Source organism: Camellia sinensis, chromosome 9 (assembly GCF_055761805.1).
Source record: "Camellia sinensis isolate YWXY chromosome 9, ASM5576180v1, whole genome shotgun sequence".
NCBI classification, from domain to species: domain Eukaryota; kingdom Viridiplantae; phylum Streptophyta; class Magnoliopsida; order Ericales; family Theaceae; genus Camellia; species Camellia sinensis.
The window spans coordinates 182163259-182181929 of record NC_138969.1 but is presented as its reverse complement, the minus strand read 5'-3'; positions in this window follow the sequence as shown (position 1 = coordinate 182181929).

Below are 18671 nucleotides of genomic sequence, written 5' to 3'. Positions count from 1 at the left end.
CTCTGCCGACCATCTATACGCGACAAAACCAGCGACTAAAAAAATCAGTCGGGGAAAGTAAAAAGTCGACTTTTGGCGACTAAAAACGGACTTTTGGCGACTAAAAATTTAGTCGCCAAAGGTGCTTTTTCTTGTAGTGTGCCCCTGCATTATTTTTCATTGTTGTTTGAATAAAAAACAAACGAACAAACCACAAATACAATCAATAATATGGCTCAGGGTTAATTATTCAAAAAAATGAACTTACATTATATAGGTAGTTTTATTAACCCTCAAATAAAAGAAATAATATGGCTGGGGGAAGAACAAGATCCCTTGTGAACACGGACCATCTTCAGGCCAGCAACGTCAGCCGTCAGGTAAATTACATTAACTTATTAGAAAAAAGAAAGTATTAACCGAAGGGACAATGTGACACTTGATCAAAAGTGCTGGGGGTTAAGTGTTACAATTTGATGTGTAGGGACTAAAGTGAAATTTTGTGTAAAGTGTAGGGGCACAAAGTGTAATTTACCCAAAAATAAACTAAAAAGTATCATTCTCATCTCAGAAATAGCTTTTTCCTAATAAGTTAATGAAATTTTTTGACAATAATAATTTACAGAAACTAATTTGAATATTTTTTATTCAAATTTGCTAAAGAAATTTAAGTATAACATACGTATCGCATTATGTATTGCGTATCGTATATCACATCACATATCGTAAATGTATCGTACGATACATTTAATTTAAGATATTGTTGGCTACATATTTTGTACATGCCAATCACAGCTTAACAAGTGGCTTGAAAAGGATAATTTAGGGCTTTAATGCAAGTCTCCAACCAACAACAGACACGTGGCAAGTCATATTGGTAATGATGGGTCTACGTTGTATGGAAGCAGTTAGAAGGCGCGAAGTGGCGTAGCTCAACGGTTACTCACAATTCAAATTTAAATTAAAGAGGGAAGCCTAATTGCAAAGAAAGCATTGTGGGAGCAAATTGTTCAGGGGCATAACTAGAGATCGTGGAAGTGCATTTCGACGGTTGGAAGTCCATTTCAACGGTTACCATTGGAAAGTATAAATAGAGGAGAAGGCCCAAGAATGGAGGACCCAGACCCAGATCCAAAAAATCAGTTTATTTACTTCTTATTTCCTTCCAATTTTTACATTTCCGGTTCTTTACATTTTCAGCACTTGAATTCATGTATTGCCCTTCATTTCCTAGGAGTAGTTTCAAGTAGTCGTTATTGTAAACCTTTTCAAGGCTGGGTCATTTCATTGTAAGTTCCTATTTACTCAATGAAATTCAGTTTCTGAATTGTTCTGTACTTAATTATTTCTTATAAATTTCTCTTAAAATAAGCCACCAGTAAAAGTCCTCTTCATTAAGGCTGAAAGAACTTTAACACAGCCGTCTGATAATTGGTTGGCAATTAAAATTCTGTAAGGACTGATTGATCCTTGCTGGCATGCTTAAATGTACACTATTAACCTTCAAAAGCCAAAAAAGCCAACATATATTTTTGGCACGCCCGGCGGGACTATTAAAAATGGCTAAACGTAGAGCAAGAGGAGAAAATGAAAGCCTGGAAGAAGGTGTGGAAGTAGAGGTAGAAGTGCCTAACCTAGAGGATAATGTAATCAATGCATCTATTCCATCAGATCCTCCGCAAATGGTCGAACAGACCAGTACTTTAGAATATAGAACACACGTCCAACATACTAGATAGGGCCATGAAACTGGACCTTCAACTGTCCTTTCTACCCAACCAATAAATCCATAGGGAGGTTTGGTAGATGCCATGGGACAGCAACTAATGTATACAATGGAAAGATGGGCAACATCCTTTTTAGATCAAATGAACTCTCATCAACCAACTGTTGCAAGACAAGCTAAAGAGAATGAGAATTCTCTTCAGCATAGATTAGCTTGAGACAAACGGCCTATGCAAAATAATGGACAAACTAATGGTCAGACTAGTAATCAAAACCATGAGAGAATGTCACATATGCCTCAGTCATGGGACGAAACTCCTTCGAGACCACCAGCAAACCAAAATGTACCACTACCCACCAGTGAAACCATACAAATTGGTGGATCTGGGCCAACACAAGGGAATGGTATGAGAATGTTTTCAAATGCTATGTTCGAAGCCATACCTGGCACACGGGGTTTCACTAATCCTGTGTTTGAATTTGCACCTGGGGCTTGAAAGGATTTCATGCGGTTAGAAGAGAAGCAACACGTGTTCCTCCTCCTGTAGCACCTTTCGTAGGGCCTTTCCTAGGACAGATTCTAAGAGAATAGCCATACCTCCAACAGCAACCAGTACAACAAGGACAACCAGTCTTGAATGTATCTATATATGGACTAAGAGGCCTTTGGGCACATGGAGTTCCTCTAAACCCTGTGTTTGTTTCTCCAGTAGTGGTTCAACCAACACAAAATATGGTTTCAAGGAACCAAATTGCTGATATTATTAGAGAAATGTGTATACCTATAACTTGGGGGGTTCAGACTCTAGTATATAGAAAACCTTACCCAGAGTGGGTGGATAGGGTACATGAATGTCCAAGGGGGTTTAGAATACTAGATTTTGCCCTCTTTTATGGGAATGAAACCAGTCAATAGTAGAACACATTGCTAGGTTTACAGGCCAGTGTAGTGAGTTTGCCAATAATGATTACATGAAACTGAGACTCTTTCCAAACTCTTTAACTGGAGCAGCCTTCGTATGGTATATAAACCTTACACCTGGCTCTATTCAAACTTGGCAGCAGATGGAAGAAGTTTTTCATGCCCAATTTTTTCAAACAAAACCTGAGGTTTCCATGGCAGACTTAGCAAGATTGAGCCAAAAGCCTGATGAGAAGCTTGCTCAGTTTATTGCCAGATTTAAAAGGGCACAAAACAAATGTAGGGTCATGCTACTCGAGCATGATTTGTAAGATTGGCTCAAATTGGGTTGGAGTTGGACTTTGAAAGAAGTTTGATTCAACTGAGTTTCGAGACTTAGTAGAATTAACCTATAAAGTGTCCAGATATGAAACTTTACTTGAGGAAGAACAAGATCGAAGTAATTCATCATATAAGACCTACTATAGAGACCCTAACTATGAAATTGATGGAACAGAGATCATAGGAAAAGAACCTATGACCTGTGAGATATTAATTTAGAAAGACAGTACAATATACCAACAGTTTAAAAAGAAAGACCTTCATAGGAAGTATTCTTTTGACTTAACAAAAGCAGATGACATTTTTGATCATTTACTTGTAGCAAATTTCCTAAAGTTATCAAAGGGAGTTAAGATCCCTACCGCTGAAGAACTTAAAGGAAAACTGTACTGTAAATGGCACAATTCTTGGTCTCACTTAACTAAAAACTGTATTGTTTTCTGAGACAGGATCCAAAATAGATTCGGAAGGGGAGGCTAAAGTTTCCAACCAAGATTGAGAAAGCCATGGGAATTGACATCAAACTGTTCCCAGAGATTGGGGAGGTTGCAGCTAATGTTGACATGCCAGATTTCCAAAACCTATCCTTAAAGGAATTGGAGGAAGTCACTATGCAGATGTATGTGGCTAGCTAGGCTACTTTCAAGAAGGACACCAAAAGTTCACAGTCAATGGACAGAACTTTACAGGCCAAAGGAATGGCTCTAGTGAAGTGATATTGGATGATGACTCCCTTAAAGCAGTTGTAGTGCAGAGGATGCGTCCTAGATGCAGGATGAGTTACAAATGGATGAAGGGGCTCTCAGTTGATGGGAAACAGTATTATAAAGATGTGCAGAGGGATTGAAAGCCAGCCAGCACCTACAACAGAAGGCCATATCCAATTGGTCTCAGACAACATTCATCCTTGGTTGGCTCACTAGACACCAGGATGCAGTTAAAGGTAAAGAGGCCCTTGTATGAAACCAGGCCACCTAACTATCACAGGGTGGGCAATTAGCCGGAAGGGAGGCCTAAATTTGGCTCAAGACAGGGAACCAAGCCTAGTGATTGGCCTCTAAGAACTGCTTCGAAGACAGTTGTGAATATAGGGGTAGTAGGCCCAGCAGCTAGAGCAGTGTGTTCATGGGTCCTTAGGGTTCCAGATTGGTTTGCATGCAGAGCAAACCTAAAGTCATACCAGCACAAAAAAAGACTTTTAGAGACAAGGGAATGATGATCAAGCCTCCTTTGGTGGCTCCAAATAATTGGATTTTGCTCAAAAACCTAAAAATAAGGGAGCCAGACACAGTTCCAATGATTTCCAGGTCCCAAAGGAGAAAGATCCAGCGAAGGTACACTCAATATCAGAGAGACCTGAAAGAAAGTGGAGAGAGTACTTCTTTGGCACAGTCAAAGGGCCAAATAGAAGAAGGAGAAGGTTCAAGGCCTACTCTTAAAATCAAAGAGGGTGCCAGTAGAGAGGAGTTGGCTAAAGTTCATGATGAACTGAAAGCCGAAGAAAGATCTAGCCTAGTAGGTCTTGAAAATAAGACAGAAGGAGAAGTTGAACTAGGCCAAGGGAGGGAATTGGCTGAAGATGAAATGTTCGAAGCTTTCATGGCTGAACAGACCTTCTTGGTCAAAAAGCCAACATGAGCATATCACAAATGAATTGTTTCGAAAGAAACCACCAGTACTAAGGTACCAGAGTGTAATATGGAGAATGCCTCCCAAGCTTCAGAGCAGACTCAAGCGGGAGGAGAGCAATCGCAACCAGTGGTACAGTTTGGCTTATTCCCTCCAGTACTAGTAAACATGGTATATATACTGCCACATGAATTCCAAGCTGAAAATGAAAACCAAGAAGGTTAGGAAGATGACCTCATTCCAATTTCTAGTGAAGATTTACAGGCCAACATGATTCAAGATGAGTCAAAAGTGGCCAAGCTAATAGAAACTGATGAAAAAAGTGAAGAGGTAAGCCTTAACCTCTTATACCCCTTCGAGTACCCCACAACACCCCACAACATCTATGACCCAGCACGTTAAGCCCCTGTATATCAAGGCTTACTTCGATGGGATACAAATGAATAGAGTGTTAGTGGACAATGGTGCAATAGTGAACCTGCTTCCAAGGTCCTCTTTGAAGAAGTTGGGGAAAAGAAACCCTAGGTTGATCCCAACCAGCACAACCATTGTTGGTTTTGCTGGGGATAAACAAATAGCTCAGGGAATTTTGCCCATCAACCAGAGTGTGGGAACCGGAGATTACATTATAGAGTTCTTTGTTATAGACAGTAATGCCAAGTATAATGCTTTGCTTGGCAGGGATTGGATCCACACCAACAAGTGTATGCCTTCCTCTCTACATCAGAAGATGATGGTAACTCTCTCCAATGGGAAAATAGAGGAAATCAATGCCGATTTCCAACCTTTTATTACTTGTGTTGATTTTGCTAAGGCCAAGCTATACACTGAAGGGGTTGTACCACTCAGTGTACTGAGGAAGCCTGATGGAACAACTGAAGTGACGGTTGATGAGGAAGTAGCACACCTGAAGCACTTAGCTCAGGAGAATGCTGATGAAGGGTTCATCACTAAAGATGACAACGCTGTCTGGTTGTAGGCAAGAAGATCGAGACCAAAAAGCTAGACCCTTGGCTTTAATCAAGTTTTCAGTATTGGACGTAAAGTCAAATAGTCCAGAAGGTGTAGGAACAAGAGATAGAAGCCATGGTGATTGGCTGTAATCAAGAGCAACAAAAGGCTAGATTTTTGGCTCTGGGTAAATACTGCTCATTGGACATTGAAACAAAAGTCTAGGAGATACAGGAAGAAGAAGCCTTATGGATAGATTTTGTCTATGAGGAAGAAAACAAAGATGTTGAACCAGGAAAAGTGGGAGCAGAACAAAATGAAAAGATTACTTCGAAGGTAAAAGAAGTCAAAGGGGAAGCATCAGTAAGTGCTCAAGTGCAGGACCTTTTGGAAGAAGTTAACTTAGGGAAAGGTTCTGTGCAGCAGCCGACCTACATCAGTGCTTGGCTAAGTCTCATTGACAGGAACCAGTTGTTGGTGGTCCCAAAGAAATATAAGGATTGTTTTGCGTGGTCTTATAATGAACTGCCTGGATTGGACAGGTCATTAGTGGAACATAGGCTCCTTATAAGGCCTAATTTCAAGCCACACAAGCAGAAACTAAGACGGATGAGCTTTGAAGTGGTTTAAAAAGTGAAAGAGGAGATTCTTAGGCTCCTTAAGGCAGGCTTCATTAGAACAGCTAGGTATGTTGAATGGTTGTCTAATATTGTGCCTGTGGTTAAAAAGAATGGAAAAATGAGGGTGTGCATCGATTTTAGGAATCTAAATTTGGCAACTCCAAAAGATGAATACCCCATGCCTATAGTTGATCTGTTGGTGGATAGTTCAGTAGGGCACAGGATTTTGTCTATGATAGATGGGCATTTTGGTTACAACTAGATCTGTATTGCAGAAGAGGATGTCCATATGACAGCATTTAGGTGTCCTGGAAATATTGGCACATTCAAATGGGTTAAAATGCCATTTGGTTTACAGAATGCTAGGGCAACATATCAGAGGGCAATGAATACTATTTTTGATGTCCTCATTGGAGGATACCTACAGTGTTATATTGATGATATTGTTGTAAAGTCCCAATCTATGGAGGAATACCTAATTAATTTGACAGCAGCCTTCGAAATAATGAGAAAGTTCAAGTTGAAACTTAAACCCTCAAATGTACTTTTGGTATATCAGCTGGAAACTTCTTGGGATATGTAGTGCACAAGAAATGAATACAAATTGATCAGAATAAAGCCAAAACCATCATTGAGGCCAAACCTTTATTAAGTAAGAAAGAATTACAAAAATTCCTTGGTCAGGTTAATTTCCTTCAAAGATTTATTTCTTACACTGTCGAGAAAACTAAAGTATTTTCTTCTTTGTTAAAGCTAAAAAATGAAGAAGAGTTTGTGTAGATAACAGAGCATCAAACTGCTTTCAAAGGAATTAAAGCCTACTTGGCCACGACTTCAGTGTTGATGCCACTAAGGAGAGATAAACCCTTGAAGTTATACATTGATGCAGCAGAAGATTCATTGGCAGTTTTTCTAGCTCAGGACAATGAAGAAGGCAAGGAACAAGCAGTTTATTAACTTAGTAGGTTTTTAAATTCTTGTGAATATAAATACTCAGCTATAAAAAAGTTGTGCCTCGCATTGTACTTTGCAGCAATGAAATTAAGATAATATCTTTTGTCTACTGTTGTCTTGGTAATTGTAACCACGGACTTGGTTAAATACATGTTATCTAGACCTATGCTAAGAGAAAGAACTAGCAAATGGATATTAGCTCTTTCAGAGTTTCATCTAAAATATGTCCCCCAAAAAGCAGTAAAAGGACAGGTTTTGGCTAACTTTCTGGAAGATCATCCATATCAAACAGAAGGCCAAGTGATAATGGATCTTGGTATGGTTAATGTTGAGCCATGGCAAATGTGGTTTGATGGATGAAAAGACAATGATCTGGTTGGAATTGGTGTTGTAATTAAGTCACCACAGGGGGTAGAAACCACACATGGTTTCAGAGTTGATGAAACTACTTGTTTCAATAACCAAGCTGAATATGAAGCTTTAATAATGGGATTTGAGATACTTATTGGATTACAGGCTTATGTAGTTGATATATTTGGGGATTCCCAATTGGTAATCAACCAAGTAAAAGGAATTTTCAAATGTCAAAGTGCAAGCATGTTGTCATATAATGTTGTTGCATTGCATTTGTTTTCTCAATTTCAGATAGCCAATGTGACTTATATCTTAAGATTCATGAATCATAAGGCCAATAATGTAGCTCAGAAGGCCTTGAATTTCAGAAGAAAATGGGGATACCCAAGTGGACATAAGTCAAGCAACATATCAAAAGTTAATACTACCTTTGGCTAAAAGGGGTATCATGGTAGCAGTTAACCAATAACTTAGAAGAGGATGATTGGAGACATCCAATCATTCAATATTTAACTGGCCCTTCTTCGAAGGCCAGTAGAAAAATTACATTAAAATCCATACAATGTATAGTATATGGTAATGCTCTTTACAAAAGGGGAGCAGATGGATTGCTATTGGAGTGTTTAGGGCCAAAAGAAGCATTGACTACTATGGTGGAAGTGTATGAAGGTATTTGTGGTGCCCGCTTGGTATGAAGATGAGATGGTTGCTTCGAAGGCATTCCTATTATTCGCCAACCATCCTTGAGGATTGCATAGAATATGCAAATGGATGTCAAGCATGCTAAAAGCATGGCATGATAAGACACGTGCCAATAACTGATTTGCATGCAGTGATAAATCCATGGCCATTTAGAGGATGGGCAATAGATATGATAGGAAAAATATATCCACCCTCTTCGAAGCATCATTGCATCATTCTCGTGGCCATAGATTACTTCACTAAATGGGTCGAAGCTAAGCCTTATAAGGCTGTAGATCAGACTGAAGTTATTGGATTCATTAAAGAATTAATCCATAGATTTGGCATCCCACAAACCATAACTGTAGATAATGAGATTGTGTTTGATGGAAAGATGGTGAAATCTTTCGCAGCAGAATTTGGGATTAGTCTTATTAATTCCACCCCTTATTATGCACAAGCAAATGGTCACGTTGAATCATCTAACAAATTCTTGAAAAAATGGATACAAAGAGTTGTGGAAGACAACCCCAGGGATTAGCATAACTTGTTGTTAGATGTGCTGTGGGCTTATAGGACTTCTCCAAGGTCAAGTACAAGGATCACTCCTTATGTCTTAGTATATGGACATGATGCAGTGTTGCTTGTAGAAATTAACATTAGGTCCTTAAGGGTAAAATGCCAAGGCCAGTTAACTACTGAGCAATATCATCAAAGCATGTTCTTGGAGATAGAACATGTGGATAAGGCCATAATTTTGGCATTAAACAATATCCATTTTCAAAAGAAAAAGGCAGCTAGAAGCTATAACAAGAAAGTTAAGCACATCAGCTTTGATAAAGGTGACTTGGAATGGAAGACAATACTTCTAATAGGCATCAAGAGCCATAAATTTGACAAATGGTCACCTAATTGGGAAGGACCATATCAAGTTCACAGAGTCTTGCCTGGGGGAGCCTACCATCTGAGAAATCTAAATGGTTATGAGCATCCTAAGAAAATTAATGGCAGATACTTGAAGCCTTATTATCCAACTGTGTGGGAGACACAAGGAGTGTAGAAAGTGCTAAACAAGAATAATAAAAGAGCATGAGACACTCAGATAGATAATAAAAGGTTTTTCATTTCATAAGGAGTTAAGTACATGCAGCCACGAATTGACCCAAAAATTAGTACAATGTTTCAGTTGTTCTCTTACAATTGATACTATACTTCTAAGGGATGGGAACAACTAAATGGCTGTAGCCATGTCCTGCCTTCTGTCAGTTAGCCCTTGGTTAGTAATTTGCAGCTTTTAGCATTTCGATCCAAAGCTAGCTTGACTACTAATAGGTCCTCTTCCAGTTGGGCTTTCTTCTCCAAGAGTTGGGTTCGAAATTGGAAGGCATAAGAATGTTGTCCCTTTAATTCAAACACCTCAGCATGTATATGGAAGACGAACTCCTTATCTTTTAGCAGTTTCTGCTCTGCAGCTCTGGCCATCTGGTAGATATTGACATAGAAATCTAAAGTAGCTGCTACTTGGGATAGGTGGCTTAAGAAGGCCATGTTGGACTGCTCGAAAACTTTGTAGCACTTAAGGAAACCATTTTTAATGATAGGCTTTTGTAAGGCATCAAATGGAATCCTTGAGAATGATTACAGTAGGTCCAAGTAGGTGCCCAAGTCCACCCGAGGCAAGGAGGCTTGGGTAGTAGTGGAAGAGCTCTCAATGATCTCCAGAAGAAAATCAGCAAGGACCAATGGCTCAGTCTCATTGCTTGGTGCTTGGATGGGTGAAGATATGCCAAATAAACTGGCCAATTGAGCCTCGAAGATGTCCATCTCTTCCTCTGGCATTATTAGCATAGAGACAGAGGAGTCACTAGTTGATGGAAGAGATGGAAACATTGGGATAAGAGAAGGAACAAAGGATTTCCCAGTAGTGTCCATGGTCCTGGCTACCAACAAGTCTAGAGAAAAGGGATTGGAGCTAGATGGTAGAGAAGGAAAGCCACCAGTGCCTTCTTTGGGGGTACCAGCTACCACTAAAGATAAAGTGACAACTGGAGTTCTCTCAAGTGATAGAGGGGCAGCCAGGACTATAGGAGGAGTAAAATGAGATGAAATGAAAGATAGATGGGGCAAATATGGAGTTAGGCCTGGGCAAAAGGAAGGTGAGAGGCTTTGCTTCAAAGAAGGAAGGGAATAGAGCATGGGGAGCATAGAGCTGGGAAGTGGGAGCATCATCTAAATGGGTTCTACACTCACTGACACTTCAGTGTTAGCCTTCCTTTTCCCTTTTGAGGTCGCTTCTAGCTTTGCAGAAGTTAGGGAGGCTCCTTCATCTATAGGCAAAGTAGAGGAAGCTAGTGTCGAAGGAGGGGTAATTGGAATGATTGTTGCTATATATCAAAAAACAAAGAGTAAATGTTAATTCTATGCTAAAATCCTGGAAAGGAAATTATCAAAAGGCACTAAGGAAGATTACCTGCTGCAGAAGTGACGGTTGGAGAGCTACGAAGGACATAATGCTTAGCAGTTTACTTCTTCCTTATAGTCTCCTTTTGTAATGCATCAACAGTAGTAGCTTCATCTCTTTGTATCTGCTGCTACCTCCTCTTGTTTGACCTCTGGAAGACAATAATCTCCTTGGATTGTTTTTTCTCCGCTACTTTGGCATTTGCCTCATGGGTAGAGTCTACAGTAAGCTCAACAGGAGAGAATGTCTTTTTCTTCTACCTCTTCAATGGTGTTTCTTTTTTTGTTTCCCCCTCTTCTGCAAGAGTTTTAGGTGCCTCTTCTTCAGGATCAAGCAAAAGTTTTCTATTCTTCTGTTGTTGCTACTTGCCTTTAAGGATGTTCAAAGCTTGAGCTCTTTGAGGAGAGTCTCTTTGTGGAGCTCCTGCACCAAGAATAGAAGCTATAAGTAAATAAGCAAGGCATCAAAAATAGAGAAAAGGAAAACAGAAATGCATACCTTTCTTCAAAGTAGCCCTAGTAATTCTTGGAGGAAAATGTGAGGCAACAGGAGCAGGCACTGAGATAACAGGAGTAGGAACTGAGATAACAGGGGCAATAGAGGCAGTGGTCCTAGTCTCTTTGGACTTAGCTTAAGAGGGCACATCTATCCCTACCAACAGATCACGATGAGAGATAGCTAGGAGCACCTCCATATTAGCTATCCACCAATTGTGATACCTCCTCAATGCAGTGTCGTGTGAAATGAATGGAGTGAACCTGAATTCGACCAAGTCTTGTGCCAACTTGGAAGTTGCCTCATCCAACCTGGTTTTCGGCACTTTTAGTTCTCTGGTTGCAAGATTGGGGTTAGTTTGGCTGAAGAGAGAGACAAGAATTCCTTGAGTAAGCCCAAATTGCATAGCAAATTGGGCAGGGCAGTAGGGTTCAGCAATACATTTATAAGCTCAAAAATTCAAGGTACCAAGGTAGAGCTCCTTTGGAATCAGAATTGAGGCCCACATATCTGTATGAATGAGGTTGGACCAGGTGCTGCCAGCCAGGAAAGTCCTCAGCCATTCATGGCCCTATGTTAGCAACAAAATGGCGAAAGAAAGTGGAAAGAGAGGAAGCTAGGATTTGATGGAAGAAAGTGAGGTAATAAGCAAAGCTAGAAGGGTAGAGTGAAACTCTGGCATACTTCATTCCATAAGTAGTAGGGCCTTGCACCATGAATCTCAAGCACCTAGAATGTAAGTCAGTGAAGTAAGCAAAAAGCCATAGTTGCAGCACCCAGACTAGTTCTCCTTGGTTGGCATCTAGAGGTTTCTCACAAAACTGAGAGCAAGCTCTATATACATGACCCAGTACATAAGGAGATAAAGCTATCTTCTTAGCCGAAGCAAGAACCTTGGCAAGAGGGGAAAATTCAGGCATAATCCTCTGTGTGGAGGTACAAAATAAAAATCTACAGGACCAATATAAGAGAAAAGAAAAGAACTCCCAATTGGTCACAAGACCTTCCTTTTTATTCTCAGACTTCACAAAATCACTAAAGGAAGAGATCAGAGGGGGAATAGAGAAGGGAACATTAAGATCAGGATAATCAGGACCAAAAGGAGTACCAGCGGATGATAACCCTTGAAGATGGCACATATCAAGGACAGTGGGTGCTATCATGCCACACCGAAATTGAAAAAATTTGAAAGTTGGGTTTGAAAAACAAAGTGCAGCAAGTATGAGAAAAGGGTCTTCAGGAATGGAAAACCTAGCTAGTCGAAGGGTGTCGAAGAGACAGAGTTCTTGGAGGTCCACTATCCTGGCAGGAACAACTCGGTCGTACCATTCCTCTCATTCGGGCCTCAATGTGGGCCAGCAACGATGGGACGGTTCATTTTCCAACTTCTCCAATCAAGGCCACCCCCATAAAGGAGGCATTGATAATGAGACATTGATCCTCTGAGCACGGGTACAGAGCAGGGAGTTGTGCAAGAGCTTCTCTGAAAATAGGACCAAGAACAAACTCACATTGAGCATGATGACGGGGAATAAAGATGTGCCCATCGATAGCACAACGTTTACCGGCTTTGTATTTGTCACATTTCTCGTTAATGATTCTCCTTAAGGCCACAGATGGGCTCACACACTTGACGAATGGTATTTTGGAAGAAGAAGCCATTAGCGAGGGATTAAAAGAAGAAAGTGAGCGGAAGGGCAAATAGCTGCAGATGAGTGCAACATGAGTGAAAGGGAAACTTTGGACAAGCGTGTAGATAAAGCATGAGAAGAGGGGGTTTTAAATCTTTTTGTCCAAAGTTACCCATTTAATATAACGGGTTAAACGAACCTAAGTTCTAACCCATGTGCGATCAAGGCTTTTATTTTAAAATCTCTGAGAACATAACGAAGAAAACTATCTTCGAACCAGTATGTGGATATCTTATGAAGGAGGGAAACACATTTCAAACACCTAGCTTGGCTTCAAAAATGGTTTGTTGGCTTCGAAGCCAGTTTTCAAACACTTAGCTTAGCTTTGAAAGTAGGTAATTGGCTTCGAAGCCAGTCTTATACCTTATATTCAAGCATAGTTGATATTTGTTCACTTCAAGAATCCTAGAGGTATGCTTTTAGAGTTTCCAACAAATGAAATTTCCTTTGAAGGGATCTTTGCAATGACATATGATTAGAATATGGTTCTTGCCTATTCTTTTAGCATTAATAAGCACTGTGGAACCAGTTCTTGGTTAAGCAATATAGAAAGGCCAAGGGCCAAAGAACTTATCTTGCACTTTTGCTTATGTAACGCCCTCAAAATAAACCCATAAATCATACATTCGTGACGTCCATAAATATAAGGGGAATAAACATATTTCCATTCATCAGAGTATTTAACCCAAAGGTATTACATTTTGACAACAAAAGTAAATGCTCTACAGGCTTACAACTTTCCAAGCCAACACTTGGTTACAAAAAGGAGAGTACTAACTCAAAACACAAAATAAGCCCTTGGCTTGGATTACATGTAATAAACAAAATAATTACAAAAGTAAGCCTTCAGCTTCTAAAACCTCCCAAGCTAAGTCCTTGGAGGCGGCATATCACCTGCACCTGAAAATGATGTCCCATATAGGGTGAGCCAACGCCCAGTAGAGATATGCTAAACATAATATGAACAATGACTAAAACATGAGCATTCGATAAATGTTAACACTAGTCAACCAACTTACAACACCATCCAATCCCATGACAAATATGTCCATGTTCATTTTACTTTCCTTTACTTAACAAATTTTGATTTATAAACATGGCTCAAAACCTGGCCAAACAATTTAAATGAGATTACATCTCATATTAAAAAAATTTCTTTATCCACAATTCATTTTCAAATGAGATAACACTCATATCAAAACACTTCTGTACTTCACAATAGATACACATATTTGTTATATCAATCTGTAGACGCGCCCGAACGCCCCGGGAGGGCGAGTCCCCCCCCGGTTCCGTTCGTTTTGGGTTCATTACAGTTCAGGACTCTCAAATTGTCACGGTTCTTAATCTGAACCAAAGAGTCCAAATCCGGCAAATCGTTTTGAGAAACAGATTTTTGAAAGAAGTGCCAAACATGGACTGCTTTGCCAGATACAGAGTCGCCACGTAAATATTTTTTATGGGGGAATTTAGGAAACCCTGACTCGGTGCCAAAGGCCACGTGTCCGTCATCACCAAAGTTGCCTCGGCCGGGAGCTTAGGTACGATTGGGGAAGGTCAGCTATGAGCACCCCCTCTCGCCCGATCCGAAGAATAGCCTCTACTAACCGTGATATCCGATTTTGAAAACGTTTATGTGTTCTTATTCCGGTTATTAGCCTAGGATTACTACGTTATGCGCATAGCAAACAAGTATAGACCAAATCGCCTGAATTGGAACGAAGCATTGCATATCCATTTGTTTGAAAAATAGTTTGAAATTTGCTACTCGTAAGTAGGCTAAAACACGGACTTAAACGAGTTGTTCCAACTCAAACAATCCAACCTTCACCCACATGCATTCAAGCAGTTTATATCACATAAGCATCTAGCCTCATGGTAATCATACTATTATGGAAACACTCACACGCATGCGGTATGCTAAAGCATAAATTCTTACCTAGTACTCCGAGCCAAAACAAAAACATGTTAGCAATCAATGCATGATCCAAGTCTATGATAAGCGGCTAATGCAACGCATACGGAATGTCACTAGAGTAGGCTCGGCTAGTCTATAGATGATATGTAAAAGTGCACAAGTAGCATGTATTCAAGTTAGATTTGAAATACTTATGCAGTTAGTATGATGTACCAAGCCTGGTGCATGCAAGACTAATGAATGATGCACGCATGCTATTATACTGTATGCTAATTGAAACATGCCCTAGGCTAAACATCGAAAGCTAGTAAATAAAAGGGAAGAAAGACGTGGGGTTGGGAGACATACACACACTCACGCGCACTTATTACACAATTGCCCTCGCTCGGAGGGTCCGAATAAATATTACAATCCGAATAAATAATACTAAATTTATTATTACAGAATTTCTAATTAATTAACAAATTAAATGCAGAAAGAAGGTGGCCATAGCCCGCTTCGGGATGCGTAGATGATGCATGCTTGATTCGTCTCGCCCGGAAACTCGCTGCCATAGCACTGTTGCCTCCGTTTACACTGCCTCACCTCTCTGAAATTTATGAAAGTCTCCAGAACTGCTCTGAACTTCATTCTGAGTGCAGTGGAGTGCCACCGGCCAGCTCAAAAGGCCACCGGCCATGGGAATGAGGTTATCGGCTAAATATTGTGCTCTCGGCCAAAATTCTTTGCCGGTCGGCACTCAACACTGCCGGCCGGCCAAATCCTCCTGCTGAAACCTGCAGTTGACAGCAACAGAGGGCAAGCAGTGTATGGCATGGAATTCTCAAGCAAATGTGAGCATGGGTACACTCCCAATCATGCAAGGGACTCAAGGGAGCATGACCCTCGACCCTCGGGCCATCAACAATGCATTTTGATGCATGATGGCCTAAGAGGCCAAGTTTGCAACTTGATGTAAATGCATGCAACCAAAAGAGATGAATGCCAACACCCTATCATGTTGAGGTCAAGGGGATTGACGACCGAGGGTTGAGACGTGTTACATCACTTGGAATATGAACACTTCTCAATCCTCATACTTGGTTTGACACCCCAAACCAAGCAAAATGTAATGCATGGATGCAATATACAATGCAAAGTGATGCAACTCATGCAAGGTAACATGAACGTGCTAAGCTAATGCAACATGACACTATCTAATCCTGCAAGCTAGACTAATGCAATATGGACATAGCAAGCATACAGCAAGACTATGTAATGCCATTAACTAAACAACATGCAAACATGCAAAAATGATACAATGTAAGCATGCAACCAATGCAATGCAACATGCAAAATATGCAAAGATGGACTTATAATGAAATGAGAGGACCTCAGTCCACCCCCAAAACAGTGGCCTAAGAGGATGCACAAGAGCACAAATGATGCATGCAAGCATGCACACATCAAGGTCCTTCACGTAAGCATAAAAGGGGACAACTCTAAGCATACTTAAAGGCGATATATATGGGCATTAAATCAACATGCTAAGCTCTGAAATTGAATAGAGAATGCTGCCAAATCAAACAAAACATGCAAGCAAGGCATGCAACAATGACCAACACTTGAAGCCAATAAAGGGGGGGCAAACCAAAGCTATGTCAACCAAACCTTAAAGGATCAAAATGACATAAAACAGTCCCAAGGGACTCCAAAACAAGACTAAAGCATACATAGATCATGGTCAAAACACGCCAAGGAATGAGTCCAAAACAAGGGCATTCAAGGCCACAAAAGGGAGCATTACTCAACACCTTCCCCAAGCAAACATGGCATGAATTTTTCAATACAAAACAGAGTTTTAGCATGCAAAAAGGGCCCTCAAAACCCACTGATATGGCAGCCTAATGTCTAAACACATAGGCATGCACAATGACCATTTCCAAGGCACAAAAGAACAACCCTTCAAAGCATGAAAATGATGATGAATGCAAGCATACAAGCATGGATTAGGGACTGAAATGGCATGTGAAATGACTCCAAATCAACTGAAACAACCCAACTCAAGCATGCTCATGACTCACACACCTGATGCCAACATGCTAGAATGCAAAGGGGCTATACAAAACATATCAACTACGACCAAACCAGCACCCAACAGACCTCAATCATGATAAATCATGACCAAAAGCTTCACAAAGCTAGGCAAGAATATGCAAGCATGATGGTCTAATGGTTAGATGCATTTCTAGGCAAAATGGGGGAATACAAAGCCAGTGTATTAAGCATGAGAGGGACCAACAAACCAACATGGAACAGAGGTAAAACATGCTAAATAAACACCAAATAACCTCTGGAATTAATCCAAACAAAGCTAGGCATACATGCTACCCTTATGAGCCAAAACATGAACAAAAGGAGAGACCAAGGGAGAGGGGTGTCCCTTCCCTATGCAAGACCTCAAACCCCCTTCTTCACCACTAAAAATCCACTGGATTTCAATGGTGAGAAGACTAATACACCAAAGAAATCAAAACTTAATAAAGGAAGCTCGAAAAGGGGCCAAACAAGGCCTAAGAGGGGGAGGTCGACCCCCAATGCCAAAACAACCTTAACAAGATATCTTGAGCATGCAAATACAAGCCTTTTTTTTCAGTTATACACAAAGTCTAAAACAATGAGCAAGATAGGCAAAAGTCTAGTGCAAGATTGGGGAATCTAAAGTAAAGGAGTTACCCTTGAAGAACCCTTGATGAACAGCAAGTGCAACCTTCTTCTTTTGATCAAAACCAGTCCAAAACCTCAAAGCCTCTCAAATTTGAAGTATGGTGTAGTAGTGTGTGTTTGTGTGCAAAACTAAGAACACACACACACTTTAGGCCCTGAAACCACACAAAATGAAGAGAGAGAGAGGGAGATATAGAGAGAGAGGATGATATATATCAGATATATATGTGTATAGCTCTGTTTTTTTTGCTCAACCTTAACAAAGGAGGAGGAGTGGCTCTTATATAGACAAGGGAAAGCTTTGAAGCTTCACGAAGAAGCTAAACAAAAAAGAGTCAAAGGGGGCAAGGCTTCCTGAGGAAGCTAGGGTAGCTGGCAAGCTTCTTGAGGAAGCTTTGCCAAAGGGTCAAGCTTCCTCAAGAAGCTTTGACCAAAAGGGGGCAAAAGGGGCAAAACAGCCACATGTATGCCCCGGCGTAGGTTTGGTGCATTCCAGCTGGCATAGCTGGCATGCACCATGCTTGAAAAACGTAAAAAGGTGTTACCGGCCAAAAAAGGAGATTACCGGCCAAACAGATTGCCGGCCGGCCATACTTAATGCCGACTAGCCAATGATATAATTCGCTAATGGCTGGTAGCCTCAAAACATAGCCGGTGGCCTCAAACCAAGGCCGGTGGGTGTCAGGGGTAGCTAACAAGCTACTTTCTACCCTCAGAAGCAAAAACACAAGTGTTTGGTGCAAAACCAAACACAGAACAGTCGAGTTAAGAGATCCTGAGGCAAGGCGCGTAGCCGAGACCTCCGGGAACTCAAAACGAAACACAAACATGAGTAATCACCAAGTGTTCGAGCAGTGATGTCCAAGTCTTGAGGACGGTCAAAAATGGGGTGTCTACAGTTGCCCCTCTTTGACAGAACTCGAAAGTCATAACAATGACGAGAGTGATTGTCAAAGCCCAGAGACGACCCATTTTTGACCAGGCCGAAGACTTAGACAAGGCATACAAGCTGCAGATAAAGATATGTGCCCGAGGGCAGGGGCAGAATGCAAGACAATGCACAAAGCTGAGCATAACTTATAATCATGCAAAGAAAGCTGTAACGAAGCATAACATGCGACCGTTTTAAGCTAGCATACACCAAACTACACTACAATGCAGAAAGGATGTAAGAGAATTATGCAATTCTCGATACGTCTCACTCGGAGAATACAGTACCTGTCTGGTTCGTCTGGTTGCACCAGCCTCAAATGAACCGTACATA